General features: G+C 40.2%; 1 long non-coding RNA gene across 2 annotated transcripts; it reads right to left on the minus strand.

The window, feature by feature from the left end:
• Positions 1-7,081: 7,081 nt before the first annotated feature.
• On the minus strand, positions 7,082-18,925 carry LOC113912952. 2 transcript variants are annotated; one of them, XR_003517050.2, is made up of 4 exons: positions 18,821-18,925; positions 17,238-17,333; positions 16,655-16,813; positions 7,082-8,131 (listed from the first exon to the last, which is right to left on the minus strand). It is a non-coding gene; the product is annotated as an uncharacterized LOC113912952 (long non-coding RNA). The 2 variants fall into 2 exon arrangements; XR_003517049.2 differs by lacking the exon at positions 7,082-8,131 and having other exon boundaries at positions 14,512-16,813.
• Positions 18,926-20,154: the final 1,229 nt, after the last annotated feature.

Here is a 20,154-nt window from a genome sequence, read left to right on the forward strand (position 1 = left end):
ATCATGAAGGCCTGCTTCAGATGATGAGGATTTTTTTTTTAATTTTTTATTGTTATGTTAATCACCATATATTACATAATTTGTTTTGGTGTACTGTTCCATGATTCATTGTTTGTTCATAACACCCAGTGCTCCATGCAGAATGTGCCCTCCTCAATACCCATCACCAGATGAGGAGGTTTTTAAAAAAAGGTATAGATAAGAGATTTACTTAAAGGTAGAAATCTTCACAGTTTCTTATGTTAATGGTTTGTTGACAAGTCCTGAATGGTTTTTTTATTTTTCAATCTCTGGCTGTTATCTCTGGCATTTGTTTTCATATCGTGTTCTTTTTTTCTTAAAAAGAAAAAAAATTCTTTTTTCTTAAAAAGCGTGGATGGAACTGGAGGGTATTATGCTGAGTGAAATAAGTCAATCAGAGAAAGACATGTATCCTATGACCTCACTGATATGAGGAATTCTTAATCTCAGGAAACAAACTGAGTGTTGCTGGAGGGGTGGGGGGTGGGAGGGATGGGGTGGCTGGGTGATGGACATTGGGGAGGGTATGTGCTTTGGTGAGCACTGGGAATTGTGTGAGACTGTTGAATCGCAGACCTGTACCTCTGAAACAAATAATACAGTACATGTTTAAAAAAAAAAAAGAAGAAGACAGTAGGAAGGGTAAAATGAAGGGGGGAAAGCAGAGGGGGAAACGAACCATGAGAGACGATGGACTCTGAGAAACAAACTGAGGGTTCTAGAGGGGAGGGGGGAGTGGGATTGGTTAGCCTGGTGATGGGTATTAAAGAGGGCGCGTATTGAATGGAGCACTGGGTGTTTTACTCAAACAATGAATCATGGAACACTACACCAAAATCTAATGATGTAATGTTTGGTGATTAACATAACATGATAAAATTAAAAAAAAAAAAAAGGGCAGAAAGAAGGATCCATTCTAGGGAAAGATCCTAGTTGCCAAGATTCTAGTTCATTTACGTCTTATTCTAGTTTTATAAAGGCTAGCACCTGAGTTGTTGGCTGTACCTATAATTAATAATAAGAAAAATAAAAACTTTAGCAACCAAAATACTGTCATTCTGTTCAGAAAAAATGAGTACTTTCAAATGCCGGGGAAAACGCATTCAGAAAGCACTGGCATGCACATTTCTCTTCAATCTTTTGAAAGGACTAGCATACACAGTATCCAGAGTCGCTCACTGTGACAAAATGATCACATGCATCCCTAATACCGTAATTCTGTTAATGTTTAGAACACCAACCACGGAGCCTTCACCCTTTAAATTTTTTTTTTTTTAATCCTCTTCCGATAGTCTCTTAAGAAGGCAGTATTGGACAATAATAAAGAATGTGAGAGCTCTACAATCAGACAGAACTAGGCCAACATTTAACTTTGTGACTCTGGGAAAGTGACTTTACTTTTCTGTGGCTACTTTCCCATCTGTAAAATGAGAATTGAAAATATCTATCCTGTAGGGTTATTGTGAGGACTGACTGAGATAATGTAACGTTCCCCAAATGCAGAGCTCGGGGGCAGGCACACAGCTAATATGCAATAAATGGAAGGAGAAAAGAAGAGAAACAGATTCTTTACCTCCTCTTTCATTTTGTTCACACAGCTTTTCCCATGTTCAATTCTTTCTATTTCCCTTTTATGAATCCTGTTTATCCATCAAGGCCTAGTTCAAATGCCAAATTCCCTGTGAAAACTTGACCAATAAAAGCAGCCACTTAAATGTATTATAGCCATGCATCAGTAATAAGAACTGTTAACACTCATCTGGTGCTTACTCTGTTTGTAGCAGCGTTCTTAGTGGGCCATGTGCATTAACACATCTAATCCTCCTAACGGCCCCGTTAGGTAGGTACTGGTATTATTCTGTTTCGTAAATGAAGAGTATGAGACAGAAAGCAGTCTGCCCAGAACCACACAGTAGCTGATGGGCCGGGCTCTGAACCCTGCAGCCTGGCTCCAGAGCCCGTTCTCACACATGCCACAGGCCTGCTCTGTCAAGTAAGATGAGTAATAATTGCAGACACCTTCGGAGAGCTGACAGTTTTATATTTAGTGCAGCTGGAGATGTTTTCTACACAAGCTAAAATCATTCATGATAAATAGCTTTATTCACCTTCCACAGAAAATGCCTCTATAGTTGTTTCTCCATCTACACAAAATAAAGGGGGGGGGACACAGTTATGCAAACAACTTGGTTTTATCATTTTTAGACTGCTAACTTCAGTCCAATTTTTTAGTTCACATGTCTAAAATTCTACCTTTCTTCCTCATAAGGTCTGGGAGATAATGGAGATGGATAATTTTATCCTCATATGACCTAAGAGATGGAGAATGCCTGATCACCTACTATAATAGACTGTCAAAACTGCCTGTTTTCTAATATTCTGTGAAAACATAATACAGTCATCAGGAATTATCATCTAATATTCTTGCCAATGTATATTTGCAGGTTTTGATTTTACACACACACACACACGCACACACACACAATGTTACAGATATTTCTCGTAAATAAAAGATACTGATATTATTCTTCAAACTACAGCAGGCTCAGGGGTATGGAACTCCATCTTATTAACAAACCAACCAACCCTGCAAATATGACCATTCTTCATTTGGGAGACAAAAAGTTACTATCTTTCCTTTTTAATCAAACTTTATATTAAAGAATCAAGGGCAAAAATAAAACATACCTGCCCACAGGACTGTGTCTGGGTTATACAGAAAATTATAAGCTCTTGAAAGAGGAAGGTTTAAAAGGAAACTACTGTTTCTCCTTTAATTACAGCAGTGCTATTTTATTTACCTGTTCTCTCAATGCGTTTTGGGGGCTTTAAGATTCAGAACATGTTAGAACATCAACAATGAACTTCATGTGCCAGTTTTCTTAGGAATGGCCACCTCATCCCCCAAATATAGTAAAAAGGTAAATGAGTCAAAATAAACAAAAAAATCGATGTTCCTATTTCCTTTAAAAATTTTTCAAAATTAAGAATTAATGAAATCTGCTCACTTGAGAGGAGAAATATAAGATCACGTACTCTTAAATTCATCTTTAAATGGATTTCTATTCAAAATAAGACATGCTGCTGTCATGGTGGCTTATCACTGGCCACGGGTACATCCTGAGGTCTCAGTGCTCTCAAGTGGCTGGAGCAGAGCTGTCAAGACAAGTCTTACTGGTCAGATATGGTCTGACATATGGCCTTCAAATTGGCTTAAGTTTAGCCCAGGGCTATGGCTGGGCAGCAAAAGAGCACAGGAAAGGCCAAATAGCAGAGGCAACACAGTATATACTACACAAGGGGCCAGGCACTCAATCGTGCAGGTAAACAGACTCCAAACTTAAGAGTCATTCAACAGACACGCACATCACTTAACACCCACAACACACTAAGCTTGTCTTCTAGTGGCATTTAATGTATATGGCAACCGTTTGTTTTCTTGTCTGTTTCCATACTAAGAGAGGGCCTGTCTGATTCATCTCAATTTCCTCAGTCCAGGGATAAGTATAAAGAAGCATAGATGTAAAATAAATAAGCAACAGAGAAGAAGGCAGCAAATGTAAAAGCAAACTGATGTCACAGTCTTTTCCCTGTTCCATATTTGGCCTCAAGAATCTCTCATCCTGCAACTGGGGGATAATAAAAACCAGGCTTATTTTAAATTTTATTTTATTTTATGTGTTTACATGTGACCCATTTAACCTCTCTGGATCGAAACTACCTCCTCTATGAAAGGAATTAAGATTCAATAATTCTTAAGGTCCATTCAGCTCAACAATTCCATGATTCTATGATGAAATCATATATAAAGATCTGTTAATATTTATCAAATGCTTCCATGTGGTCAATAATTATGCTCATACCTGAAACCAAAGTTGTGCTCTTTACAGCTGCTAGTCAACTGCCACACGTACTTATAAAAGAAAAAAATCCAGAAAACACTATTTTTGAAAATACATACAAGTGCATAAAAAATCTTAGTGAAAAAAAGATTTAAATAGTATTTGCTTTAGATAACACAGGCTTGGCTTTGATAGAATCTGGTTAGGATTTTTATATCAGGAAAAATAAGTAGTTTAATGTTTCTTGGGCAACGAGAAATCCAAGTCACGCTAACGTATATAGCTGGCTCAGCTAGATTAATGTTTCCAAAGGTCCATGGAACATTTCCATCCAATATACATGTCACTTTCTTTCTTAAAACCCTCCCGTGGCTTCCCACTGCACTTAGAATAAAATCCAATCTCCTTACTGTGGCCTGTAACACACTACACACACTGCTCTTCTCTCTTCTCCAGCAGCATCTCCAGGCTTCTCTCTCAGCAACTCCAATGTGCCAACTCTTCCCCACTTTAGAGGCTGTGCACTCGCTCTTCTCTCTGCCAGACATGTTTCCCTGTAGATCACATACCTGGTTCCTTCAAATCCTTCTGGGGTTTCTACTGAAACACCACTCCCTCCAAGAGGTCTTCCCCGCGGCCTTCTCAGAAGTGGGCTCCCCACCCCAGGAATTCTTTGTCACATCTCCTTCATTTTCTTCATAGCTCTTATCACAACCTGAAATTATTTGGTTTGTTTATTCCTTTACTTGTTTGCGGCCTGCCTCTCCTGTCATAACCTGCCAGGAAAGCAACTTTAAAAGAGCAGGAACCTTGCTTATCTTTTTTACTCCTATAATTCTAGAGCTTGGAACAGTGCTTTCGTTTGTTTGGAGAAAGTGACAAAATTATTGCCTCAAAATGGGAATAGTAATTCTGCCTGAATTTCCAGCCTGCTGGCGTAGGCTACAGACTTTGGACTCAGGACTGCAACATCAACTCTCTTGCCTGAGGTTCCAGCCTGCTGGCCTGGCCTGTGGATTTCGGACTTGCTAACTCCCACAATCGTGTGATCTGATTTCTTAAAATCTCTCACTCTAACTCCCACAATCGTGTGATCTGATTTCTTAAAATCTCTCACTCTAACTCCCACAATCGTGTGATCTGATTTCTTAAAATCTCTCACTCTACACACACACACACACACACACACACCCCTACCATATGATTGGTTCATCCACTCCACTCTTTGGTATTTACCCAAGAGAAGTGAGGGCATACATCCATCCAAAGACATGTATGTGGATGTTCATGGCAGTTCTATTTTTAACAGTCAAAAACTAGAAATAACCCAGTATCGATTGAGAGGTGAATGGACACACAAACTCCAGTATATCCATACAACAGAATTCTACTTAGCAATAAAAAAGGAATAAACTATCAATGGATAAATCTCAAAATAATCATGCTGGGGAAAGAAGGTAGACCAAAAAAGAGTATGAACTTTATTCTAGGACATGCCAACGAATGTAAGTGAAGGAAAACAAATAGTGGTTGCCTGGAGAGAAATGGGGGACATTACTAAGAGACTTCTGGGGGTGATGGATATGTTCAGTATCTTGAATGTGATTTTTTTTTTAAGATTTTATTTATTTGACAGAGGGTCCCCTCTGTCCCCATAAAATAAATTTTATTTGACAGAGAGATCACAAGCAGAGGGAGCACAAGCAGAGGGAGCTGTATGTGTACATATACCGCTGAGCAGGGAGCCTGATGCGGGACTTGATCCCAGGACCCTGGGATCAGGACCTGAGCTGAAGGCAGACTGACTGAGCCACCCAGGCATCCCAATGGTGATGGTTTTATAGGCATACATATATGTCAAGGCTTATCAGACTGTACATTTTCAATATGTGCAATTTACTGTGTTAACAATTTATATCTCAATAAAGTTGTTTTAAGAAGGTAGACATTTGTTAGAAGCGCTAAGGAAAATTTTGAAGACTTAAAGAATAACAAAGGCAGGTTTCCTTACTTGGGATCAATTGTCTACAGATAACCTAAAAGACTGCTTCATTCCCATCTTGAGTCAGCCTTTTTAAACAAGAAGAATGATCTTTAATCTGGGAAGGGTAAAAAAGGATTAAGGGGAAAAAAAAGAAAAAAAGTAACTGAAGCCCAAAATAAAAAGGAGACAGAAAAAGAAGAAGGAATTGCTTTAAATTTGTATTTATAGATCAAGAAAAATCATATCCTAAGACATTAAATATATCTCCAAGTTTGGTAACTTCTAAGGAATCATAAAAGAAATACCATGAAGATGCATGTAGAATTCATGCAAAATTCTAGAACTGATTTTTTTTTAAAAATATGATAAAGAAAGGAGCCAACTTCTGTAACATCGTATTTGCTCCTGGTCCTCAACCCTTTCCAGTGATTCCTTCTTGGGGTCCCTTCTGGGTTCTCGCCCCACCTGTCTCTTATATCCTGGCACTCTCCAGATCCTGGTTTGACTTCCATTCTCAACCCGCAACAGGGCTTATAACCTTCCAGGGGAATCACGATTCCCTTTGAGAATGTGATGAGCACTACACCCCACAACGATGTATATTCACATAAAATTTTACATGTAATTATTTCAAGGATTTCAAGGATTTCAAGTACTCCCCTGAACCCTGGGCATATATTCCTTAGCTTCTCACAGTGAGTAAATTCTTCGCAGAATCCCACCCTGGGCTTTGTCTCTCTAATATCCCCATGCAAAGTGAGATGTACGCATAGCTGTGGTAATGGGAAATCTGAATGCTTACAAACACGACTGACATGGAACCTAGGACCTCGTATTTTTCTGGATTTGTTGGTGAAACAGTTCAACTAGGTAGATTCTTTTTTTTAAAGATGTTATTTATTTGACAGAGAGAGACACAGCGAGAGCGGGAACACAAGGAGGGGGAGGGGGAGAGGGAGAAGCAGGCTCTCTGCAGAGCAAGAAGCCTGATGCGGGGCTCGATCCCAGGATCCTGGGATCATGACCTGAGCCGAAGGCAGACGCTTAACGACTGAGCCACTCAGCGCCCCTCAACTAGGTAGATTCTTAGGTTACCTAGTGAATGCTGATTAATAAATTTATGAAAGAAGTTTCTGCTGACCTTCTGTAGAAGCCCATCCTCTTACACTTTTTTTTTTTTTTTTACAAAAGGTGATTTGAATGAGGATTTAGAAAACCATGCTGATCAAATTTTGAATGATAAGAAGTTTTAACAGTGAGGAGCTGGATCACAGACCTAGTCAACACATTGACTGATTCAGCCTAGGGCTGAGGTGAAGGTCAGCAAGGAGTCCCGACTTCAAAGTCCCTTCCATACGTATATTCTCCTTTTCCCCAACTACCAATGACCTGTGGAAATTGAATGCATTCACCAAAACTGCACTCTCCTTGAGGACAACGCCTACATCTTCTTCCGTGTCTTATCTAGTACCTCGATTGATGTTCAGCATCACACTGAGTTTGGGATGTATTATGTTACAGTGTTAACAAATGACTCCAAAATCATGGTGCCTACAACACAAGGGTTTATTTCTCACTTATGTTAATAATTTCTGTCACGGATCGGCTTCAGCTCTGCTCCATCATTCTGGGACCCAATCTGAAGGCACCATCATTCTGGGACTGGCTCTAGCTAAGGTATACTGGTTCCATGACAGGAAAAAAAGCCACTGGCAAAACCACAAGATGGAATTTGAAACATCTGCTCAAACAAGGAACATGTCACTTCCTCTCACATTTTATTGGTCAAGGAAAGCCAAGTGTCCAAACCTGATGTCAACAAAGTGGGAAATATAATCCTCCTACAGAGGGGAGGACCCTCGTAAAGAAAGGCAACAAATTCTTTTTAACAACAGAGCAATCCACCACAGTGCCTTACCAATACAAAGTGCTCAGCAATTGGCAGTAATTATTTATGTGTCAGGCCACAAATACCAGTGGGCAGAGACTGTCCTCTGTCTGGCTCACTGACGCACCAGCACCACAGAGTGCTGGCCACATAGTAAAGGGCTTAAATGCTTACTAAGTGAGCAGTGATAAGAAGATGGGCGTGGGATCTGTTATCAAAAAACCAGTGACATAGTCCCACATCTGCCAATTCTTGATTTCGTGGAAAGTCGTTCTCTCTTCTGATTCTTGGGGGTTGTTGTGAAGATTAAATTAAAATATATGTGAAAGCACCATGAAAACTGTGCTGTTTTATAGAAATGTTAGCTCAAATCTCCAGAGCCAAACGGGATGAAATCTGAAAAAGATAAATTCATTTAAACTTTTATGGTAACGCCAAGACCTCATATCTTGCATGTACTTTCAAAGATCCAACTGGCAAATAAAGAATGAGAAAGATTAGACTTAAAGCAGCCCATGTGAGAAGGAGACAAGGTTTTAGTTGACCAGAAGCTCAATATGAGCAAAGGGTAATGTGGCTGCCAAAAACTGTAATGCAAATTTCAGCCTGCATTAATAGAAGTACAGTATCCAGATAATAGCTTCATTGTATTCAGCCATGGTCAGATCAGATCTGAAGCAGTTGGTTCAGTTCTGGCCACTGTATTTGAAGAGGTATACTGATGACCAGACTTTGTCATGAGTTAGTGATGTGGATGGAGAAAGTTCTGTAAACCATGTCATGTGCATATCTTTTGAGAATTAGCTTTTTTCCCCTTATTGTGGGGAAAAAAATGATTCAAGTAGCATTTAAGAGTCGTTTTCAAATACTTGAAGATTTATGGTGTGTAAGAATTTATTGTGTGTTTCACATACATAGCCCTAGAATGGCAAGGATCAGTAAGTGAAAATTAGACGGGAAATAGACTGAGATCAATGAGAAGTTCTTTCCAACAATTAGAAACCTTCTAAAACAAGGAAGGGCGGAGGACAGGATGGGGGAGATGCTATTGAGAAGACAGAACTGGCAAAGTCATACAAACCTTAGCGCACTCCTCTACGTAACCCAGCATATCTGAGGCATCTGAAAACACCCAAATAGTATTTCTCTTTTATGACATCATAATAATATTAATACTAATAGTGACAATGAGGAACAAGAACTGAGGTAGGAAGTAAAACAAGAAGTTGTTTGGCCTAAGAAACAGAAAGGCATGCTGTTGAAGGGAAATGAAATTTCAAGGCCAGATAACATTAAACACGAACACAGTGTCCTGGTTTGTACAGAGGAAATAGGCTAGTCAAAATTGTATTTATTCTGAAGTTGTTTTTCTTAGCATGACCTACCTGCTATAATTTTCAGGGAGGTGCAAAAAATATTTTGAAAGTTCCACCAATGGCACTTAGGCGAAAATTGGCTAATATTAAACTAGTGTTCTGATTACAAGATGATACTAAGTGTATCGATCAATTTGTATGAACACTCACATTTCTCATGGCAGACTGTCACACTGCACACCACTGGCATTTTAAAAATGGTCCTTGCACTTACTTTGTTTCCTCATTCTCTTCAAAATCCAGCACTTTCCCACTCTCATTCCAGCATTCATTCCCACGTCTTCCCTTCACCCTCTGGTCTCGCTAGCCGGTCATTAAGCAGTATATAAAGACGAATGCCTGATTTATCTTTACACCACAGTTCCTCATCTGCAAGTCACCCACAGTTAGCAGTGAACACTCAACACTGCTTGTTAAATTCCTTCCTTTAATGAAACAGTTCTTAAAAGTTACCCATTATGTCTTGTGACACGGAAGAAAGAAAGTCAAAGGAGGCTGTAAGGACAAGCTGGCTATTATTTGTTATAAGAATAACCCACTCTTTACAAAGTAGTATCTTGGAATACAATTTTCTTCTTCCCTTAACATTTTCTTTGCATCCTAAATGGGCTATTTAACAGGATTTTATAGTACATAAGATTTTCATAGAACACAGTACTGACACAAATGACTGACATCCTACTGATTTCCCTCACTGCAGGAAGTAAATGTAAAGAATAAGAAAAAAACAGGTTCACTGACTAATTAAAGTAAATGTGTATGTACCTTTCTGGAATAAATGTAAATTCGGACTTTAAATAATCTATTATTCCAAGCCAAAACAGTAAAGGAAAATGTAAAAAAGGAAAAAAGCTGAACACATATCCTCTACTAAAGGAGTATGAAACTTTAGGACTTATTTGGTACAGGTTAAAGCTTAAGAACTTGTCGCTGGATTCTTATGCTTGTTATTTCTCTCCCTCCTCTCTTGTGGGCACTACCAAGAATTGCACAGGTCGTGGGAACACAATGCTCTGCTGCAGAAATCAGGAGAACATAGTTTCAAATCTCCCATGTCCATCCATCTGACAGAAACAGTCTATACTCCACTGGGAGACCAGAGAATGAGTCAGTAAAGGGATAAAACAGTTGCTAGGTGAAAGACATAGCTAACTAAAAATGTTCTTTCTTTTCAATTAGATAGTTGCATATTAAAGCAATTATTTTTAAGTGATGCACAACATTCATTTGTTTAAACAAGAAGCCACTAGAAATCAAGTAGAGCTAACATTTATTGAGAGTTTTCTGGGTGGTGGGCATTCCCTTGTGTGCTCAACATACATTAGCTCACATATATACTTCATCATAGCTATATAAAGCAGTATTCTCAATTTCCTCATTTTACAGATAAGAAAAAGGAGGCACAGAATGGTTAAGTAACTTGCAGAAGATCACACAGTATTGACAGGCAGGAAAGGGATATGAATTTAGGCAGGGCAGCTCCAGGGCCCACTTTTAACCTCTATGAGTGGGCATTAATATATTATATACTTTGACATATGAAGGTCTTGAATCTATTCGCTTTAGTCACATATGAAGAAATTTCTTTATGGGCAATCAGGACGGTACAAAATTTATAAAATCTTGTTTATTTATTTATTTAGATTTTTATTTACTTGACAGAGAGAGAATGAGCACAGGAGCAGCAGGCAGACAGAGAAGCAGGCTTCCCGCTGAGCAGGGAGTCCGATGTGGGACTTGATCCTGTGACTCCAGGATCATGACCTGAGCCGAAGGCAGTCACTTAACCAACTGAGCCACCCAGGCATTGTAAAATTTATAAAATTTATAAAATCATTGTTACAATGCTTTCACAACCAACTTTTAGGATTAGATAACTAAATCCAATACAATGCTTCATTTACGACGCTAGAACTTAATCTCATCTTTTGGCTTTATTATACTTCATGATAAGTGCAACTGGGTGCCACTGACATACTTAGCCTGACACTATGTCATTAAAAATACTCTGCACAGACTAGATCTGGGATGTTTTATTCACATGAGTGTGCATTAAACTAGTTCTACGACTTCTCAAATTCTAAATGCAGTTATTTAACACGCATTTGAATACTCAGTGAACACCAAGTAGTACAGATACAAAGATAAGATCAGATGGGCTCTGTTCTCAAGGGAGCCCACAGTTACAAAACAATGAAATAAATGCTTCTTTGGAGCTGTGACCAAATTCCAAGGGAGCAGAATCCTGCCTAGCATGGTAAGAATGACGGCAGCTCCCTGTGCAAAGGCATGGAGATGTAAGTGAACATTTTCCTCTCAGGGAATACCAAGCAATTTAAGTCGAACTAGAATGAAGGGTTTACATGGAAAGCGAGAGAGTGAGTGAGAAGAGATGAAGAATGAAGCTGGTGCTAGATAAAGAGAAGTCTTCAAAATCATAACAAAAGGACCCAACCACTGTAAGGATTTGAGTAGAACAGTGATAAGATCAAATATGCTAACAATAGTGGTTATCACACTTTTTAAACAACAGAACCCTGCTCTCAAAAGAAACCTATGTAAACTTCCATACTTAAAATTGATGAAAGTAAGACTGCACTGGTTGAAATTGGAATGAACCTACTTGACTTCCTCCAGAACCTTACAGAATAGATTCAAAACCACTGCTTTAGAGAGAAAAATTAATATAACTATACAATTATGTTCTTTTAAAAAAAGATTTATTTACCCATTTGAGAGAGAGAGTGTGAGTGTAAGAGTGGGGGGGGGAGGGAGAGAATCTCAAGCAGACACCACAGATTGAGGAGCCCGAAGTGGGGCTCGATCTCACGACCCTGAGATCATGACCTGAGCCAAAACCAAGAGTTGGACGCTCAACCAACTGAGCCACCCAGGAGCCCTTACAATTATGTTCTGTTTACCTCATGCCTCTCCCAATGTGATTCTAACTTCTCAAGGATTCATTCTTGTAATTTCTCTTCAATTATGGAGCTAGGCATACACAAAACTAAGCGAACAGTACTAGACCTTAAAAAAATCAATGACAAACTGTTAAAATACAGAAAACATAAGATAATCAGCCTGTTCATCCTTCAGTTAAACTATAATTTAAGTGGACCACATTGTCTAACCTAAAAGTTAGGATTTATGGTTGGACACATACTAACTAGTGTATTTATGGCCACAGGATATTCAAAATTGGTACAGTGTTGGGAAATATAGAATATATGATTATAATTGATATAATGTAATTTTTTGAAGATTGGTAATCTTGAATTTTCTTAACAATGACTTTGAATCTGAAAATCCTTCCACACTTATCACTTGAGCATCTGTTTCCACCTTATAAAATGTGGAGCTATACATGAGATCACTGAAAATGATCATCAGTGTAGAAGTGTTTATCTTCCTCAGCTATCAGCAATAATATGTAAACTGATTAAAGATTCCCATATGCTTGTCCTGGCAGTTTGCTACTCTTGCCTCTTCACAGTCAGAAGTGCTAATAAAAAAGCAAGGTTACAATCTGAAGGAAAAAGTATACAATGATTAATTTAACACATTTTATATTAAAACAAGTATATTCCCTTTATACAACTAATTTAACCCATACCATGCTTCTCTTTACCACTATCATCTCCATTCCTTGCAGTAATGTTCTCGGCAAAGTGGGAAGGGGGGTACATAACCACTTAAATCATCTCAAAAGTGTTTAAAGTGCTTTCCCCTTTATAAATTGTAGACTGATTAAAAACAGATGTTCAAAACAGTATTTAACATATATTAAGAGTTAGAGAACAATCTCACTTTTCTCCATCAGATAAGACCCTAGGAAAAAAAAACTACCACCACCCTGGGCCACTCTATCATGCATTAAAATTTCCTCCATAGTAAGTGGCTAAAGGCCAACTATTGACAATTATTAAAAGGAGGAAAACTATTGACAATTATTAAAAGGGCATCAGAGCAGTCAGGTACAAAAATTGCTGCACAGAAAGAATTAACAAGATCCCAAACCGAATAATCCTTTATATCTCGTACTGAAACTCTTCGGTATCTTGGGCATCATTATTAAAAGAAGCATAGGATATAAATTAAATCCTTCAAAACATCATCTGACCAATGTGTATAATATATTTACTTACAGGCACGGTTAAGAAAGGGTCCTTAAACAGACACAATATAAACGTCTTTATAAGGGAAATAACATTTTCACATGATACTGTAAACTCAGTCCAACGTTGATCATTTCTGGGCACAGTCTACACTACCTAAATTCACCAAAATTGCTAACTATTCTCCTATAAATTTGTTTAGGATAAAGACAACTCTCTGATTATAGCAAATATAAATTACATTACATGCGCCAATTAAATTAGTGCATTTTATGAAAAGAACTTAATAAATCACTCATTTCCACTTCTTTCAAATATAAAAGTGTGAAGACTCCAAAATAGTCATTAAGAACAAAGTGCCTTTTTTTAAAGAAAACTTTTAAAAATAAAATACTTAAAAGCAAGCCTATAAAAACACACAAAAAATCCTCATATGTAAGGTAACAATCAAAATACCTGATATCACTTAACTATATATTCATTTAGAAGGTTTCACTGTAAAATTTTCATCCTCTGCCCATTTAAGGGCAAGTTGTTTTGAAAAATATTCCATAGACATATTTTTTTTGATTTTCTATAATCAATGTTTATTTAAATTTATGACATATGTACTGTTTTCCAGAGACATGTTTTTAAATGAGACTGTACACCTACTATTCTGATTTTAATAATACATCAAATAAAGTTAGAACAAATGTTAATAATAGTTAGAAATATTAAATTATACATACTTTTACCTGTCCCTGCAGTAATATAAAAATGTTTATAAAATACCTTAAGATAAATTTATATTTTCCTCTAGTTTGTGAAAATTGCAATAATCTATTTATTTTTTATTATTCTGTTCGATTAGCCAACATACAGTAAGTACATCATTAGAACCTTTCTATTTAGTAATATCTTGTGATTAAAGCATATTCAGTAAGTGAAATTCAAACACTCTCCCAGATGGAACAGCTGCGAGAAGATACATAGAGCAGTTTTTACAAGAGAACCTTCTATTGACGGTGTAGATACCATCCAACACTAAAAACTAGCATGACTGTGGAGTCTAGAAGATACAAACAAGCAAGAGTGAAAGAAAATCCTTTAAGGAGAATGAGGAAAATACAATTCACAGGATGATCTATAACTCTGAACTCTGCATTTCTGGTTTTTCAAACTTTTGCCTAAATTTCTATAGATTATGAGGTCCAAACTTCTAAAAATTCCATATAGAAGATTTACATATACATGTCAGTATTAGGTAATATTTTATGCTTAAGAAGCCTAGCAATTATTATTTAAAAACCCAACTTTCAAGTATGTTGTACTACCAATTGTATTTTATAGAAAACTGAGAACAGAAAAATTGAATGACATTTTTGAAGTGATACTGAGTTAAATAATGAAACTGATAACATAAATCAGCCTTATGTTCTAATTAAAATTTATTATTATTATTATTATTATTAGAGAGTGAGAGGGGAGAGGGGCAGAAGGAGAGGGAGAGAGAGAATCTCAAGCAGGCCCCAGGCCCAGCATGGTAGGGCTCCATCTACCCGAGATCATGACTTGAGATGAAATCAAGAGTCCAATGTTCAACCGACTTAGCCACTCAGACACCCCTTGGCACAAATATTTTCAATCCAAAATAGTCTACTTAACTTTTTTGCATGTATTTAAAAATTTTTTTAATTACATGCCCTCATTACTAATATATCCAAGTAATAAGGTTTTTTTTTTTAACCTCACCATGCTCTAAAATTAGCAATCCTTTGAGACAATACCTTGGAATTTTTTTTTTAAATTGAAAAAATTTCTTTTAATATCACATCCTCAATCTTCATTTTTACTCACTTGTTCAACAAAGGAACTAAGAGCCTGTACTAAGAAATCAATGGCATCATTCAAGCTGTTCCCTCAATTTTTATAATATTCAATTATTCTAGGAGGAATAAAACTGTGCCCATTATCACAAAGTTGGGCTCTCAACCCATATTCAGCAGGAAAATAATTTCTTGCTTTCTGTCTAATGCACAAAAACAAAACAAAAACTATTAAAGCACTCAAACACTTTGATGCTTTGAACACTTTTATTCCCATATGCTTAGCTCTTTTCCTTTAAATTCCGTCTCTAAAAATAAGACCTCTCTAAAACTGGGGAGAAGTGTCACTCTTATGAAGCCAGACATGAATAGTACAAGGCAAAGTAAATTTGATTAATTATCCATAATAAAGTTTGTGCCCAGTTCCTTCCTTCACCCTGTACTCCAACATAAAGTTTGAACTAACCCATAAGCAAGTTCTACTCTTATTAACATTCCTTTTTTGTTTTTACATCGCCCAAGCAAGATGATTTCAGAATGAAAACTCTCAAAGTACCTCATTCAGTATCTCCTGAGATTCCAAATAAACCCAACTGCACTAACAAAAAGAAAAAAAAAAAAAAGCTCCCTTGAAAGTTTAATGAGTACACAGTCCTTCTTTTATCAAAATAGAATTTTTCACAAGTGACCCAAAGAGAATTAGAGCTTAGGAAAATCAAGCCTTTAATTCTGAGGAATAATTTGCACCTAGAGAAAAATTCAAGGTAATGGTTTTCACTGCATGTGGATTTTAGACCAAATCTATTTATTTTGATTTTGCTGAAGTCTGGGTATAACCACTTGTCGGCCTATGCTACGGGACCACCATCCTAACAGTATCTTACGACAAGGTGTTTTTGATACCTTAGTAACTACACTAACCTTGGATGGGCTTCCACACAAACCTGACCATAACATTTTGGCATTTTAATTAGGTTTCAATGTACTCTTTAAATGGCACAGCACAAATCAAATGAGAAGTTTTCTATTCAGTTAACACATTAATAGGTAGCATACATTTGAGCATAAGCTCAAATTTAAGAAGCCCATAAATATTTTGTCCCCATTTTTGAGAAAGGGACAATTCAAGAAACATACTGATAAATCTTACATTATGCCAAAAACCTATTCCTAAATTGCTGTATGCCAAATGATTTTTTATAAATCAAGTCACGTTTGGTAAGTACCACATAAAAGGGATTATTTAAAGGCAACTTTTAGTGAATCCTTTTTGTAAAATACACAATTCTCATGTAACTAACCACTACTTAATTTGTTTTGTAATCTTATACTTGTAAATATCAAATTTCTTAGAGCACAGCTGCTTTCCCAGGCCAAATTGATCCCGGTATTACTGCCCTTCTTCTTATTTCCCAAGCTTTAAAAACGTCACCCAAAAAACCATTTGTCAGTGTAGACTATACAAGCAATACTAGAAAAGTTGAAAAAGGAAGTTTAGTGATTTTTTTAATGTTAAAATAGAAAGGAATGTATTCTCCAAAAAGAAATCAATGACTTATTTTTGGCAGTGAGCACAATAAATTCCCAATAAAAATGATTTTAAAAAATCCAGATACGCACATCTCAAATCTCTTTCCCATATGTCTTTATCACTTGGTGGAAATTCAAGAACAGTTTATCTCCCTGAACACACGACCTCCATGATGCTACCAAGGTCAATGAGACCGACAGGCGGGGCATATGCTGAGTAAGTGCTGATTTGCCCAATTCTACAGTTTCCTTTAAAAAGAGAGAAGGAAGGATGAAAAAAAATTATTTATATATTACAGGAAATGATGTTTTAGGTTGTAACATTCAAATAGCCCATTACAGGATTGTTTACAGACATATGTCAGCAATAGCCAATAGGCGCAAGACCTCAAAAGGGCATCAGAGCAGTCAGGTACAAAAATTGCTGCACAGAAAGAATTAACAAGATCCCAAACCGAACAATCCTTTATATCTCGTACTGAAACTCTTCGGTATCTTGGGTACATGCCACAATCACTCAATTTTGAAGTGAGGGTTTCTGTTGACAGAACTTTTTGAAAATGACAAATAACAGAAGATCCATAATCAACAGAAGCAGCTCCCACGTGTCAGAAATGCTCAAGTAAGGAGCAAGTGTGCACATGCGGGGCCTGCCAGTTAACACTGAACTCACCGGGTGTCCTGGCTGTTCTCTCACCCTTCACAGAAGACTCCTTCAGGCATTTCCTCAGCTGTCACAATCCTGCCCCGTTCACAAACCACACGTTTTCTTGGATGAGATTTAAATTTTAAAACACATTATCCACTTGGTATAATCTGCTTAAGCTGGACTTAATTACTCAAAAAATCCTTATCAATTTGAAGTTATTATATTTGAAGTATCCAAGCAACTTCCAAATATGAAAAAAAGGCATGTCAGAGCTAGCGCCTGATAATTTAAAAGTGACTTAGTGGAGAGCAGTTTAACTGGATCACTCATTTTAACGTTTGGTAAGTGCAATATAATAGCGGAAAATTAAAGAGGAAAAAAACCCAGCAGAACCACTGGTTATTCACAATCACCAAGTACTGGGCTGTTAGCAGTCTTCCAAGTTACTCAGGGAAGCTCCTGATTGGTGGGTGGCACTGGGTCAATGTGATTACTTAACCCTGGCAGTTATAACTAAACTCCACTTTGATGAGCCCCAAAGCTTATTACAAAAAAGGGGACTGCCTGAGCATATCAAGTACTACAGTGTCCTCCTGCTTTTCTCCCGTGGAACACGGAGCCTGACACCTGAAACTCATCCGACAGACATTACGGCGTTTCAGTGCTTCGGAGTTTTTGTATTTATTCTTTTAAAAGCCCACTGGGCATAGATTCAGTTGGGGGTGGCAATGTGAAAGATTTACCCATTTCCTGCATACCCAGGGAAGAACTCATGACCATGCAAGCAGTTCCCTCTCTCCCAAATAACTTTTTTATCATTTAGTCCTAAAATAACCATAAGCAACAAACACCAAACATTGGCATGGCAACGTCCACACATCATGCCCTAGTGCTACCCACAGGCGGATCTGTTCATCTCTGGTCCCCATCCAGACGGGTCCTCCCGGTCCCTCTCCCTTCCGTCCGGTCCTGCCTGGCTTCCCCGAGTTTTGCTGTAAAATCCTCGGCAACGTCCACACATCATGCCCTAGTGCTACCCACAGGCGGATCTGTTCATCTCTGGTCCCCATCCAGACGGGTCCTCCCGGTCCCTCTCCCTTCCGTCCGGTCCTGCCTGGCTTCCCCGAGTTTTGCTGTAAAATCCTCCACTTTCGCTGGCCCGGGCAAAAGCACAGCCCCTCGTCCCAAGGGCAGAGTTTCTCCCAACTGCCCGAAGACCGCGTCCGGAAAGCTCCCAGCGGAGCCCCCTCTCCCCCGCCCCCCGCGCACCTTGCCCTGCCCCTCGCCCCCTCCCCGCACTTTACCAAGCCCCAGAGAGGGGCCCACCTGCCTCCAGTCGCCTGACCCCACGCCCGGGTCGCCCTGTCAACTGCTACCCGGCGGCTGCACTCCCCCGGTGCCGAGCCCCCCACCAGCCTGGGGCCAGAACCCGAGGGGCAGCGGCGCCAAAAAAAAAAAAAAAAAAGGCCCCCAACAGGCTGACCCTGCGACGCCCCCCAGAGGCCGGGTCCCGAGCGCCTGTCAGCGTCCCCGGAAGGGGTCAGGCAGGGGGCTGAGCGCTCCCCCGTCCTCTCCTGACGCCCTCTCCCCCACGCCGCCGCACTCACCTGGGGGGCTGTCGTAGAGGGGCCGGGCGAAGGCACCGGGGGTCGCTCACGGAGGCCGGCCGCCCGCCGCGGCCCCCACCCTCCCGCGCCCGCGCCCGCGCCCGCGCCCGCGCCCGGCCGGCGCGCGCCCCAGGCCCGACGCGCGCCCCGAGCGCCGTGGGGAGGGGGCGCGGGGACGCGCGAAAGCCGAGGGGGAGGAGGGCCCGGGGGGCGGGGGCAGGGGGCGCGGTGAGAGCGGCGGCTCGGCGGCGTCGGCGGAAAGAAAGCAGCCTCGGCCGCATCCGTCATGGCGCGCAGCGGCGGCGGCGGCTCCCTCGGGCCTCCCCGCTCCCTCGCCTTTAGTTTGACCTTTCCCTCCAGTGTGTCTGAGGGAGAGCTGCGGTGCGCGCGCGTGTGCATGTCTCTGTGTGCGCGCGCGCGCGTGGGGAAGGGGCGGGTTCGCTCCCCGACGCCTGACGTCATTGCCATGGCAACGGCAGCCCCGCCCCTCGCCTCCCTTTTCCTGCCCCCGCCCCCGGTGCACGTTCCGGGGCCTCACGTGCTCACTCACACGCACGCACGCACGCTCGGAGCGCGCGCGCCCAGAGCGCTTGGGTGCGGGGGGTGGGTGGGGGGAGTTGGGAGGTCATCTGGGCCTCGTCGCCGGCTCGCTGAATTTGACCAATCCGGAGAGAAGGAGCTGTGGGCGAGGCGGGCCCGGCTGCCGGAGCGGCGTGAAAAATTTCCCCAGGCCGAACGAAAACCCTTCGAGAGCGACTGAGCATGCCCGGTGGTGGAAGGGGCGCGTTCCCCGGGAGTTCAGGCAGGAGGAGGGGGAGGCGGCCAGTAGTCGAGGGAAGGGAACCCCCGGCCCCAGTGGGGGGGAAATTAAACCGTAGGAAACCGGGACTGTGTGATGTTAGGGTCGGGCAACTTCGGGTTGCAGTCTGGCCTTGCCGCTCTTGCTGTGTGACCTGGGATGTGTTACTTAAACACTCTGAACTGAATGTCTCGCGTAAAATGGGGTTAGTAAAGTCTACCACTGTAGTTGTGAGGATCAGAAGAGAAGTGGAATAGAGTATAGCATAGGGAATGTCGTCAGTGTATATTGTAATAATGGTATGTGGTGACAGGTGCTTACTACACTTACAGCCTCATCGCTATGTCATATACCTGAAATTAACATAACGTGTGTCAGTTATACTTAAAAAAGAAAGTGGAAAACGCCTACCTGACATATGGTCAACCCTAAGTACTTAGCTATTAGTATGGCGCCCACGACCTCCTTATTTTACAAATGGGGAGATGGGATGTAGAGAGATTAAAAGATTAAATGTTCAATGTCAGGTAGTGGC

This window comes from Zalophus californianus, chromosome 4 (genome assembly GCF_009762305.2).
Source record: "Zalophus californianus isolate mZalCal1 chromosome 4, mZalCal1.pri.v2, whole genome shotgun sequence".
Lineage (NCBI taxonomy): Eukaryota > Metazoa > Chordata > Mammalia > Carnivora > Otariidae > Zalophus > Zalophus californianus.